This window comes from Vipera ursinii (assembly GCF_947247035.1).
Source record: "Vipera ursinii genome assembly, chromosome: 8".
Taxonomy (NCBI): Eukaryota; Metazoa; Chordata; class Lepidosauria; order Squamata; family Viperidae; genus Vipera; species Vipera ursinii.
In genome coordinates this window covers 2,883,702-2,898,105 of record NC_139519.1, presented here as the reverse complement: position 1 = coordinate 2,898,105, position 14,404 = coordinate 2,883,702, and the positions used below count along the sequence as shown (strand labels likewise).

The following is a 14,404-nucleotide window of genomic DNA, read 5'->3' as shown; positions in this document are numbered from 1 at the left end:
CCGGGAGTTGGAAGAAGAATCAGAGGGGGAATCTGAGGAGGAAGAATTCCCTGGTGCTCTAGGAAAAAAATCCTGGAGCACCCGGGAACTACCAGAAGATTGGAAAAGAGCAGATGAGGTTCCCAGCTTAAAAAAAAAAGAAAAAAAAACCAGGCTCAAGAGACTACAGACTAATCAGCATTAATATCTAGGAAGATACTAGAAAATATTATAATAAAAAAATCTGTGAACATCTAGAATTGAGTAAAGTAATAACTACAAGCCAGGATGGGTTTGTCAAAAACAGACCATGCCAAACCAAACTTATTTCATTCTTTGATAAAGTGACTAAATTACTAGACCAGTGAAATGCTGTGGACATAGTATACTTAGACTTCAGCAAGGCATTCAACAAAGTATAGAATAGAATAGAGTTGGAAGGGACCTTGGAGGTCTTCTAGTCCAGCCCCCTGCTCAAGCAAGAGAACCTATACCATTTCAGACAAATGACTGTCCAGTCTCTTTTTAAAAACCTCCAGTGATGGAGCCCCCACAATTTCTGAAGGCAAGCTGTTCCACTGGTTAATTGTCCTCGGAAAGTTTCTCCTTAATTCCAGGTTGCTTCTCTCTTTGGTCAGTTTCCAACCATTGTTTCTTGTCCTGCCCTCAGGTGCTTTGGAGAATAGTTTGACACCCTCTTCTTTGTGGCAGCCCCTCAGATACTGGAACACTGCTATCATGTCTCCCCTATTTCTTCTTTTCTTTAGACTAGCCAAACCCAAGTCCTGCAGCCATTCTTCATATGTTTTAGTCTCCAGGCCTTGGATAATTTTAGTTGCTCTTCTCTGAACTTTTTCCAAGATCTGGGATTTTGGCTATTCCTGCCAGTTTGGCGTCATCTGAAAATTTAATGAGTTCTCCTTCATCTAAGTGATTAATGAAGATATTGAAGAGTACAGGTGCTAAGATGGAGCCTTGTGGTACCCTACTGCTTACTTCTCTCTATGTGGATGTCATACCATTGAGGACTACTCGCTGAGTACAGTTTGTCAGCCATCTACAGATCCATCTGATGGTGTTGTTTATCCCACTTTTTTCTAGCTTACTAAGCAGCAGGTTGTGGTCTACTTTGTCAAATGCCTTACTGAAGTCTAAGTATACTACAGTATGTCCACAGCATTTTGCTTGTCTACTAATTTAGTCACTTTATCAAAGAATGAAATTAAGATTATTTTGGCATGATCTGTTTTTGACAAACCCGTGCTGGCTACTAGTTATAACTTTGTTTGCTTCTAGTTGTTCGCAGCTCTGTTTTTTGATTATCTTTTCCAGGATCTTCCAGGTATTGATGTTAGACTGGCTGGGGAATGCTGGGGGTTGAAGTCCACCCATTTTCAAGGGGCCAAGGTTGAGAAACACTACTTTAAGGATTGGCACTGGTGCACAGGTAGCCCTCAACCTACGACCACAATTGAGCCCAAGACGACAATTTGGCTAAATGCTCTGCATGTGGTAGTGTTTAAAAGGCCAAGACGGAAAAAAAATCTTCCCTCCCTCCTGCTCCTCAAATATTTATTTATATTTTGTTTAAATCTTGAGGCGGGAACTTGGGATCTTCTACGTGTAAAATAAGAGTGTTTTTTTATTGTTGTTCTTTTGCATGTGCCCTCTTCTCATCAGATAGAGCTGTCTGGCTTCTGGCCCAGGGAAGAGGAAGCCCAAATACATTTTAATAGGTCCTATTTACAATCTGCTCCCTTGTCCTTTGGTTCTCTTCTTGCTCTCTGCCCTGTTTTCGCTCCTGCTCACCTTTTAAAGGTCAGTTTTCCCTTTCTTGAAGATGGGAACCACATCAGCCCTTTTCCAATCCTCAGGTACTTCCCCGGTGCTCCAGGAGTTTTGAAAGATGTGGTGCAATGGTTCTGAGATAACATCTGGCAGCTCCTCCAGAAATCTGGGATCTAAACCTGGTGATTTATATTTGTCAAGGTCAGATAGGTGTTCTCTTACAATTTTCTTGCTTGTTTTAATTTTTGTTTCTAGTTTGTCTTTTGTAGTACTTTTGTAGTATATAAATTCTTCCATTCCCTACCACCTATTCGGAGCTGAAGAAGCTTCTTGGATGAGAAGCAGAATGTCTTCAAAGAAAAACAAGAGAGTCCAGTTGCGTCCTGAAAAAGTTGCCTCCACCTTTGGGACAGCCATGATGACTGAGAATCTCATTAGGCAGAGGATCAACCGGTCCCCCCTGGAGTCATGGTGACCCAGGGGAGCAAGTGGAAGACTAGGTGAGCAGCCAAATGGAATGACCCAACTGGGTGGAAGTTACCACCCACAGATCACAGTCCGTCAAAGGATCAGCTGAGGGAGACATTCGGTGGGCTGGAGGCCCAGGGTGCCACCTCACCAAGGGCAGTGATCGCAGGAGTCAGGATGGGGGCCATGAAACCACTGCCTACCAAGAGTCCTCCCCTCCTGCAGCTGATGGCGCTGGCTGCACTAGTGGCTGTGGGAACCCCCCATCAGGGAACAGCAGCTCCTGCCCCTGCCAACGCCCCATCAGTGGGGCAGTTGGCATCCCTGTTCAGGCACCCCTGGCAGTAATGGGGTTGCCGCCTGGATAGGTCCTAGTACAAGAGGACCGATTGCTGCTTTCCCTGGCGACCTGGTTCACTGGGCGACCTGACAACTTGGCCTACTTCCTGACCCAGGTCTGGAACTATACGGAGAGCCATGGAGCGATGTATCTGGAGAAGCGCACCTGGGTCAATGTTGTTAGCTTCTACCTGGAGGGAAATGCAGTGGGATGGCTGGTGTCTCCACAGTGAGGGGGCTCCAGAGCTGCAAGACCTGGATGCTTTCAGGCAGAGGTTGCAGGACAGATTCAAGAGCCCCACAGCAGCCCGGCATACAGAGACCCGCATCCGCTGCCTGGGGCAGAGCAAGTGGCCAGTGGCAGAGTACATCCAAGATTTTCATAGCCTAGTGGCTCACCTGAGAGACTGGCCCAAGCCTATGCTGGTCTACCAATTCTGGGAGGGGCTGAACAAGGAGCTGTATCACAACTGCCTGCTCTGGGAGGTGCCCTGTGGTACCAGTTAGCCACAAATGTGAATCTCGGCCTGATGGAGCACCAAGAGCACACTGCACATGAGAACTGGCCCCACTGAATGGCCAAGAGATGCCCTGCACCCTGTGGAGGAAGAGGCAGTGCACCTCCTGCCACGGGGAGACACCCTGCCAGAGCCTGGGAAAGTGTTCCTGATGTGGGAAGGAAGGCTATTGAGCTGCTGATTGCCTTGCATCACAGCCGGCCTCTGCACCACAAGCCCTGGCTCAACTGAAGCCAAAAAAAACCAACTGCGAAGCTGAAGGAGAAAACATGGGCAACTCAACGGGTTGTGGAGGTCTCTCCCCAATCCAGCAAAGGGGAGGGAACTCTGGCCCACAACAAGCCTGGCTTGGTCTTCTACAAGAGTGCCAGTGAAGGGGAAGATGACCTGATGGTAAGTGGCACCATCATTCCTATGATGATCAGGGTGGAGAATTTGGTGCCCTCCACGGGAGTAAGGCAGCGGATGCGGGTCTCTGCATGCCGGGCTGCTGTGAGGCTCTTGAATCTTGCTGGACTCAGGATGCACTCGGGGCCTGATTAGCCTTCAGACAGTGGAGGAACCAGGGCTGAGGCTGAGGAAGTCAAGGCAGCCCACGGGGTTCTCTCAGTTAGGTGGTTCCCTAACCAGTGTGTGTTTGTGTGTGTTTGCCAGCAACCTGCCTGACGGAGTCAGTGAGCCTCAGGGCTGGGTCCCACATAGAGACTATCCGTTTTATTGTGGCTCCTGGAATGACCGAGACTATGGTCCTAAAGCAGCTGGCCGGCAGGAGATCAGAGCCTCCTTGAGGAATATTCCTCATGGAACCTGCCCATTAGACTTTGTAAAATGAATTGGACTCACTTTTATGACGTTTTTTATGCTCATTAAGAGAATCAAGTTTAAGTCAAATATGTATATTTGTCTGAATTGTATAGTATTAATATATTAATTAAGACATGAATAGATAATTATGATAACTAATAAATAAAAGAAAACATTGAAGTTGGATGGCAGAGAGAGAAAGAGAGAGAGAGATGATAGATAGATAGATAGATAGATAGATAGATAGATAGATAGATAGATAGATAGATAGATAGATAGATAGACAGACAGACAGACAGACAGACAGACAGACAGACAGATGATAGTCCTGAAAGGTAAACTGCTTCAGTTATTTGAACTTAAAATTCTGATGCTTTGGATTAATTTCTTAGGGTTCAAATCAATTTGTTAACCAATAATTTTGCAAGCTGTGAGGTAGAAATGCATTAGGAATTTGACTTGAGTAGATTTGATTAGGATATGCTAAACTAACTATACATTTCTGAATATATTTTGTTGCTTCATTTTAACTGTGTCTGGTTTTAGTTTCAAGACAAAAGAAATGGAAGAACTGAAGAAACTTTGAAAATAATTTGAAGAGCGACCCTGCAGGTCTAAGTCCCAAGGAAAAGACCAAGGAAATGGGGGTATTTCAAGGATAGAGGCATTCAGTAAATGCAAGACTGTGGTTTGGTGAAAGAGTCACACGGGAAGATTTTGGAAATCCAGTAATTGTTCACATTAGAGAATAGATAGCTTGGGATCTGTCTTGTTTATTTTGTTCTGAATTGTATAGAGAAATATATCTAAGAACCAAACAATCATATTGTTAGATAATTGATGGGAGCATTTTGGTCTGCCCCAAACTACTAAACTAAAATCCAAGATAAAATTCAGAAAATAAGTCAATAATATTCTTTAAGAAGCTTGATTCCAAAACATTTCCAGTGGGCAGTGGGCCCATAGTTTTGCTCTTGGTACTTTTTTTGGTAATATTAATTGGCTGTTTATTAACTTTCTGCTGGATGCCTAGTGTGTGAATTTGGCCAATGAAGCCAGGGGGTCTAGTAAGCATATGTCAAAAAAGTCAAGATAACAGCTGTGAATGCTTGATCCTGTCACTTTTGTATGTCTGTTGTGCATGTGACACCTATGAAAAGGGATGGGGATGACCGTGACCACCATTTTGCTTTTTTAAAATCCCCCCTGCAGAGGCCCTTGCCTGAAACTTACTCCATTTCTGTCCCGCCATAAAAACAGTGATCCACATGTGACACACACACCCCGAATTGTCCAATTCAAGACATATTTCCTTAATTCTGCACTCTCGTGTGTTACCTGGACATAGATTCCATTAAGCTGGGGGGGGGGGCTGCCTTCTGAGGAAAAAGGCATCATGTTTGGCTGTTAACTGTTCTTTTCACTGGATTAAAAACCACATTTTTGCAGCCTCTTATTTCTTAGGGAAATATATATATATGCAGTTACTGTATTTGTATGTGCTGCATATAATGAATGTTAAAAAAATTAAAAAGATGGAAAATTTTATAATTTAAAATATGTGAATATTGCACCTTAAAGATATAAAATTGTGGAGTACAATAAAAGCTTAACAAGCTTAATAAAATCTATATAGCTTTTATGAAAAATGTATTTCAACTTGGATTGTTCCTTGCTATAATTCACTTATACTAACTACAGAATCGTATTTGTGCCATTCAAAAGTAAATCAACTGAATTCAATGTGGACTATGCCTATTTAAAAGAGCTTAATTGTCACAAAATACCTGAAATCACTCCAACCCTGTAAAAAACTAGGACCAAAATATATTGGACCCTTTCCAATTAAAAGAATCATAAACCCTGTAACAGTTGAATTAGAACTACCCAAAAATCTTAGACGAATACACCCAACCTTTCACTGCAGTCTATTAAAGAGAGAACAACAATCACCACTACGAGCAAAAATCCCACCACCACCACCCCCCATCATGGTGGAAGGAGAACAACATTTTGAAGTGAAAGAAATCTTAGATTCCAGAAAACACCATGGAACGATACAATATTTAGTGGCATGGAAACACCTCCCCTCCTCAGAAAATGAGTGGGTTAACAAACTCCATGTTAAAGCACCTAAGTTGCTTAAGAGGTTTCATACAGAATATCCGAACAAACCAGGCTAACATTTATATGTTTTCTTTCCCCACAGATGGACTCATCTTTTTTCTGAAAGGAGAGCCGAATGTCAGAATCCATTTATATCACATTTCATAAATGTATAGGTAGAACATTGGGCTTATTCTGGGGATTCTGCCATCTCTCCGAGGGGGGGGGGAGAGGATGGTTACTTAAGGCGATCTTCAAACAACAGGGAACGTTTGAACTGGGGGAGTGAGGGGGAGAGACAGATCTGGATCGCATCTTCATTTACAACTGAAAAAGGAAGAAGCAATAACCATAAAACCAAGGAGAGTTCCCTTTCCCATGGAAGGGCCTGACACCTAAGCAAATGATGGGGGCCTGACCAAATGGATGAGGGGAGGGGCTGAAATGGGAATGCTTTATATAGGATTGAAATGTAACTTTGTTAGATTCCGTCTTGTATTGCCACGATCGATTCCATCCTAGTAAACATTTTCCTTTTGGACTAAACTTGCATCCAAGAGTTCTTATTTCCTAAGATGTGGATTGAGGTGGGTCCTGACATTAATCTCTTTGAGTAAAGAGAGGCTAATTTCTGACTATCTACTGGATTGTTCGATTATGCTAAAGGGCAAACTGCCTGGCATTTCTGCACCATCATGAGATTGATATGCCTGAGTTAAGGCTCTGGGCTAGAAACCAGGAGACAGTGAGTTCTAGTCCCACTTTACGCCCAAAGCCAGCTGGGCAACGTTGGGCCAGTCGCTGTCCCTCAGCCCTGAGAAGAAGAAGGCCAGGGTAAACCTGACACTTCCAAGACAACTGCAGGGACTCTTTCAGGCAGGATTTCTTGTTTTTGTTAAATCAGGAATTCATATTAATGTTGGCAGAGATTGGCTCTCCAAGCTTGTTTCAATTTAGTTTCTGAACATTTCATTACCAGACTAGGTAACATCATCTGCAGGATTTTCTTGTCCTATTCCTCTTTAGCTTATCTATGTCTTGTGTGGCAGTGTGTTCAGTTGGCCAAGAAAATCCTGCTGATGACATTACCTAGTCAGGTATCAAAACGTTAGATACTAAATTGAAACAACCTTGAAGAACAAATCACTGCCAAAATCTAAAACCCGAGCTACAAGTATTTTCTCTTGTTTCAATGCATATTAATTTCCCAAATGTCCTTTATGGGCGACTGGGAAAGAAGTGGTCACATTTCATGGCAGAAAAATCAATCCCTTCCAAAGTCACTTTGACAGGGACTAACAGCTAAACCCAACGCTGGTCTCTCCCTCTGGCATCTACAGGCTGTTTATTACTGCACACTGAGAAAAATAAGAGAAAATGTGGTCTTATTACAGTTAGGTCAAAAGTAGATTTATATGAAAGTATATTAAACGTGGAATATATATTAAAACTGCCACCAATGAATAGAGTAAGTTGCTTAACCATGCTTTTTTATAAGTTACACACCACAGCTTAAATTAAATAAATGCCTTTCAGTCACAACTCAATGAATTAAAAAAAATGTTCTGGATCTAGTATTATAAGCATACTTTAAAAATAGAACAAAAATTCAGACTATTTTTTACAAATAGTGCAGATTAATACCTTCTTCCATCTATGATAACTTCTTTTTTCAGAAGCCTCTCCCTTTGAAGCATTCTTTTTCTCAACAAGCCTACAAAGAATTCTGAACGGTTCAGATAATGTACTTACAGTTGAACCTTCCCAAGAAATACTGCAGACTACATTCAGGGGACTGGTCAGCATCTGGCCAGCTGCAAGCTTTGGATCCACTAAGTCCTGGACAGCTGGCAGAGTCAGCAAGAGGCCAATGGATGCTGGGATACTATCGACCCACAAATGCTGCAGCAGCTTCTCTATTGAAATGTGTGTGACATGATGTGTATTGATCCCTTCAGAGCAGCAAGGAATTGGATCATGGGATGGTTCTCATGCTCATATGTGTGTGTGTTCAAAGGAATTCTGACCCATTTAATGCACAACCAATTTCAAGCAGCCAATTATCCCATAGCTGATAAAGATACTAAGCAGAATTTGTTTCTAGGTCTTAGATGGGTTAAGATTGTTAGCTGCAGGGATGAAAGTGCCTTAGCCAAACTGTTTTGGTCCTCATTGAATGGTCTGAATGAGCAAATACGAGGGATCCCTGGCAAACAGAGGCCTCACCCCACACATCCCTCCTCTGGCGTTTTCCTAGTATCACTAGTCTGAAAACATATTAGAGAGATAGTTGGAACTTCGAAGGAATCTCTCTCTGAGCTCGGTTCTTTACTTGCAGACCTTTCATTACCCAACATGGTTGATCATTAACATCATCAGTGCCAATGTATGGAGGTTTGCTCCCGATTTATGTACAATACAGGTAGCTCTTGACTTTCAACCATTTGAAGTTATAATGGCACTGGACAAAGTGACTTACAAGCGGTCCTCTCACAGCATCCCCATTCATGGCTGAATGCCAGGCTTCCAGAAATTCCCTAGCATTTTTAGATTTGGCTTCGTCTAGGATGCTCACAGTTTCCCAGTTGAAACTATGGTTGAGTCTGTCCATGAGATTTAGTAGTTTTCATTGTGTCTTGATTGCTAATTGGTATTCATGAATGAGCTGAATCTGTCTCTTCTACACAGTGGCAGTTACTCTGCATGTTGTAGATGACTTCTGGTTTTCCTACTTGGACTACTTACTTGGTTTGTGTATTACGGTGATGCACTATAAACAACCTTCAACCTGTCAATGTTCCGGCTGATGATCCCAACAAAGTAAGCACACCTGAGACATTCCAGTCGCTAATGCAAGACTTTATTAAGTACAGCATACTGGCAATAATGAATGGAAAGTCAGCTCTGACTTTAAATTAGTGTGAAAGTAGTATATTAAAAGTATAGAAACTCCCTTCCCCCTGACAGTGCAGGTCAAATTACCCAATTAAGCTCCAGACAATTATTATGAGAAGAATCTTAACATAAGAATCTTTATTGTCATTTTTTACTGTGGGCACACCAGCACACATCAAAAATGAAATTTAGTTGCCCGCTTTCAAAGTGAAACACATACATGACACACACCTAAAACATACTACATACAACATATGTATAGACCCACACCCCTACATATTCATAACAATAAAATATTAAATACTGTCCATCTTGAATATATAACGGAAGGAGGAAGTCTGAGAGTTCACAAGGTTAATGCTGTATGGAATGAAACTATGGCTGAATCTGGATGTTCTGCTATGGATACCACGAAGCCCCCTCCTCCCAGAAGGGAACAAGGAAAACAGGTCGTGAAGAGGATGAGTAGTGTCCCAGATATAGTCCCAATATAGTTATAGTCCCAATCCAGATAGTATAAACTCCACGAAATGGATTTAAACAAATATTTATTGATCAGGAATCCTAGGCAGACTTACGTTTGCTGATAGGTACATCTGTTCATGCTCATATCTGTCCATTTTCGCAGTGTAAAAAAGGAATAACTTCTCCATCTCAGCTAGGCATTGTTACGGATGCCAATCGATGTGTGCTCAATGCTTGATTAAAACAAAGGGTTTTACAACCTGGCAAGTAGCCAGGATGTCCTGTAATAAACTTTGAAGCTCCTCCCACTGATTAGATAAGATATAGAACTGACTAGACTAGACTACATTTCCCAGAGGCCATTTCTTAAGGAAACAATGTTTAACCCTTTAAATGATAAATGTTCTTACATACAGTTCTCTTAAGGATACAGCATTAACCCTTTAAATGCTAAATGCTCTAACACAGTTCTTAATTCCTAAGCTAGCTATATAATGGACCAGATGGAAAATCAGATTGGTTTCAGTTTCCAAAACAAACTCGTGGTTGACCTTGCCGCTCCACAGCTGCAATACACATTACATTCTTCCCCACGACCCTCCCTGGTTTTGTAGGCAGGCAGGCTGGCTACTATAAACTCTGCTCAGGCAGGTGCATCAGCAAGGTGTAATATAAAATACCAGGTTGGTGAAATCCAGGTACTGCCTGTTTTATAGCATCAAACATTGACCACACTTTCAAACCCACCCCCACCCCCACCCTAATAAGCAGGCATACACATAGAATGAAGGCTATTGCTAAGCACATTGGTTTGTGCTTAAATTGTAAGCCACCCTGAGTCTTCGGAGAAGGGCGGGATATAAATGGGATTAAAATAAAATAAAAAATAAAATAAAAAACTCTGGAAAGGGTGCAGGCATGGCAGCGGCTCTCCTGGTCATCTGACAAACCAGGCCTCTTCTTCTTCATCAAATGATGACAAAAAAAGTCCTGTTGGGCATTTTGCTGTTTTGGTGCCACCAAATCTGTCTTGCCTCCTGGAGACTGGCTGGACAAATGGAAAGAGGACACATAATTAAAACAGAAAACCAGCAAATAGACCATATCTGCAAGGACAAAGTCAGGAAAGCTCAGAATAAACCAAGACTTGCAACAAATGCTAATAATGATAATAAAAATGCTTCTTTCAACAAGTAAGAAGCAAGACAAAGTTGAGGAAATGATCAGCCCGCTAATGGGAAAAGATGGTAAAGAGGCAATGGGTAGCAGGGAGGAAGTAGAACTGCTTAATTCATTCTTTGCATCTGCAAAGGAAAAACAGTCCAATTTAGTTGTGAGAAATGTAAATGTACACTCAGGCAAGAAGGAAGAAATGCGCAGGTATAGAATAAGTGGTACCTGGTTCAATAGCAATAAATGTGAGAGGGATCTGGGGGCCTTGTGGACCATTAAGTATGAGCCAGCCATGTGCTGCAGCTGCCAAAAAGCCAATGCAGTCCTAGGCTGCATCAACAAATGATTAGCATCAGGGTCATGAGAAGAGATAGTGCAACTTTATACTGCAATGGTAAAACACTTGGAATACCACGTCCAGTTTGATCACTGCAATACAAAAAGATGCTGAGATTCTAGAAAGAGTGCAGAAAAAAGTAACAACAATGATTAAGGGACTGGGGGATAAAACATTAATGGTTGTATGAACTAGTCCAGCAAAGAGAAGACTAGGGATGAGTTGATAGCAATTTTCAATATTTGGAGGGCTGCCACAGAGAGGAGGGGGTCAACCTATTCTCCAAAGCACCAGAGGGCCAGACAAGAAGTAAAGTTGGAAACTAATCAGAGATTCAACCTAGAACTAGGGAGAAATTTCATGACAGTGAGAACAATTAATCAGTGGTATTGTGCAGTGGGCTTCAGTAGGCAAGGAGTAGACCAGCAGTTACAACATCATTTATTGACTCAAGCTAGAACTGGAGAACTGCAGGCAATTGCCTGTAATTTATACTCTGAGCCTATAGGGCCTTAACCAATCACAATACTTGAAAAACCCGCCCAAATATGAATGTTCAAAGTTTCCCTCCAAAACAGTTGGAGTTAACAGTCAGGGTCATCTAAAGGTTAGTTTCATTTTAGCTTCACAAGCAGTTGGAGTTAGGTTAGTTTCACTTCAGCAGGGATTAACACAACTTTATATATATTCAATACATAACAAGTGGAACCAGGTTGCCTCTGGAAGCCGTGGCTGCTCCATCACTGGAGAAGATACTCGATAGCCATTTGCTAGGGTGATGTAGGATCTCCTGCTTGAGCAGGAATTGGACTAGAAGACCTCCAGGGTCCCTTCCGGCCATATTCGATGCTCTAAATTTTATGTTCTAAGTCCCTGCTGTTATTCGGTTATTCTTATATGTGTAACTCAGCTTTTATTTTTAAAACACAAATATCTAAGCATTTTTTTAAAAAGGAACCCCGCATATATATGTGGTTAAATGATTCCCTTGTTTTTACTTCTTTCTTCTTTGTGCAGAAGCCTTCCTGGGCAAGAATTTTCTTGCCGCCTCGCCCAACCGTTCCAAGCAAGTCTCGCTCTACATCTGTATTATTCCAACAGACTTTCAGTTTCTGACCACGAGGGGGTGGTACAACCACACACACACACACACACACACACAAAAGTCAAGGAAACAATCTGCCCACTAATTGGAGAAGGCATGGAGTAAAGAAAACAGAGCTGCGTAATTCATTTTTTGCAACTACCTTTACGCACAAAGCTAGAATAGAGCTGGAAGGGACCTTGGAGGTCTTCTAGTCCAGCCCCCTGCTCGAGCAGGAGAACCTCAGACAAGTGACTAGCCTCTTTTTAAAAATCTCCAGTGATGGAGCGCCACGATTTCTGGGGGCAAGTTATTCCGGTAGTTAATTGTCCTTACTGTCAGGATTTTGATACCATCGACCATGGTATCTTGCTGCAGCGTCTCAGGGGGTTGGGAGTGGGAGGCACTGTTTTACGGTGGTTCTCCTCCTATCTCCTGGGACGTTCGCAGTCGGTGTTGGCAGGGGGGCAGAGGTCGACCGCGAGGCCTCTCGTTTGTGGAGTCCCTCAGGGGTCGGTCCTCTCGCCTCTCCTGTTCAACATCTATATGAAGCCGCTGGGTGAGATCATTCGTGGTTTTGGAGTTGGGTATCATCAATATGCTGATGATACCCAGCTTTTCATTTCGACCCCAAACCACCCCAGTGATGCCCTCGATGTGATGTCCCGCTGCCTGGAGGCGGTTCGGGTCTGGATGGGGAGGAACAGGCTTCGGCTCAGCCCTGACAAGACTGAGTGGCTGTGCATGCCGGCATCTCGGGAAATTCAGATTATTCCACCTCTTACTATGGGGGGTGAGTTATTACCCCCTGTAGATAGGGCTCGCAACTTGGGTGTCCTCCTAGATTCACAGCTCTGGAGCTGTGACTAGGGGGGCCTTCGCCCAGGTTCGCCTAGTGCGCCAGTTGCGGCCCTATCTGGACCGGGATGCCTTGCGTGCAGTCACTCATGCGCTCATGACCTCTCGTTTAGACTACTGCAATGCTCTCTACATGGGGCTGCCCTTGAGGACCACTTGGAGGCTTAAGCTGGTGCAGAATGCAGCCGCACGAGTTGTGTTGGGGGTCTCCCGATACTCCCATGTTACACCTCTGCTCCGTGATCTGCATTGGCTTCCAGTTGCCCTCCAGGTGAGATTCAAGGTGCTGGTGATGACCTATAAAGCCCTACATGGCATGGGTCCGGATTACCTACGGGAACACCTGATGCCGGCGTCAACTTCCCTCCGTCTTGTGCGCTCCCACAGAGAGGGCCTCCTTGGGGTGCCACCGGTCAGAGAATGTCGACTGGTGACCCCCAGGCAGAGGGCGTTCTTTGTGGGCGCGCCAGACCTTTGGAACCACTTACCGGTTGAGCTCCAGATGGCTCCCGACCTTTGCTCCTACCGACGTGATCTAAAAACTTATTTATTTGAACAAGCCGGCCTGGTCTGATGGGTTTGGGGTTTTAACATTGATTTTAACTAATGTACTGCATCGGGCACAATTATTTAATGTTTTTTAACTTTTGTATCTTGTATTTTTGATATTTATTGCCCTGTACACCGCCCTGAGTCCTTCGGGAGAAGGGCAGTATAAAAATATAATAAATATAAATATAAATATAAATATATAAATCTAAATCTAAATCTAAATGTTTCTCCTTTTTGTAGTATGGTGACCAAAATTGGTTGCAGTATTCCAGGTGTGGTCTTACTAGGGTTTTTAAAGTGGTACTAATACTTCATGTGATCTTGATTCTATGCCTCTGTTTATGCAACCCAGGATGGTATTAGCTTTTTTGGCTGCTACTGCACACTGCTGGCTCATAGTCAAGTGATTGTACACTAGAGCTGCAAGGTCCCTTTCACAGTTGCTGTTTTTGAGCCAGGTCTTGCCTAATCTGTACTTGTATCTTTGATTTTTCCTGCCTAAATGTAAAACTGTGCTTTTCTCCACATTAAAATTTATTTTGTTGGATAGGGCCCATTGTTCAAGGTTGTCAAGATCTTTTTGGATCCTGCGTTTGTCTTCTGGGGTGTTGGCTACTCCTATCAGTTTGGTGTCATCTGCAAATTGTGGTACCCCACTGCTTAATTCTCTCCATGTGGATATAGTACCATTGAGGACTACTTGCTGAGTTCGGTTTGCCAGCCAGCTACAAATCCATGTGGTGGTGATGTTGTCTATCCCACTTTTTTTCTAGCTTACCAAGAAGTAGGTTGTGGTCTACTTTGTTGAATGCCTTACTGAAATCTAAGTATACTATGTCCACAGCGCTTCTCCGGTCTAGGTGGTCCTCAACCTATAACATTTCATTTAGTGACCCTTTGAAGTTACAATGGCACTGAACAAAGTGACTTATGACCGTTTCTGACAGACCTACGACTGTTGCAGCATCCCCAGGGTCATGTGATCAAAATTCAGGTGCTTGGCAACTGGTTCATAGTAATGACGGTCGCAGCGTCCCA

The 14,404-nt window shown here is 43.1% G+C and overlaps 1 protein-coding gene across 1 annotated transcript in view; it reads left to right on the top strand.

The window, feature by feature from the left end:
* Positions 1-14,404, top strand: part of BOLA3 (bolA family member 3) — a 460,366-nt gene that overhangs the window by 110,835 nt on the left and 335,127 nt on the right. The gene's annotated exons all lie outside the window — the stretch shown is intronic.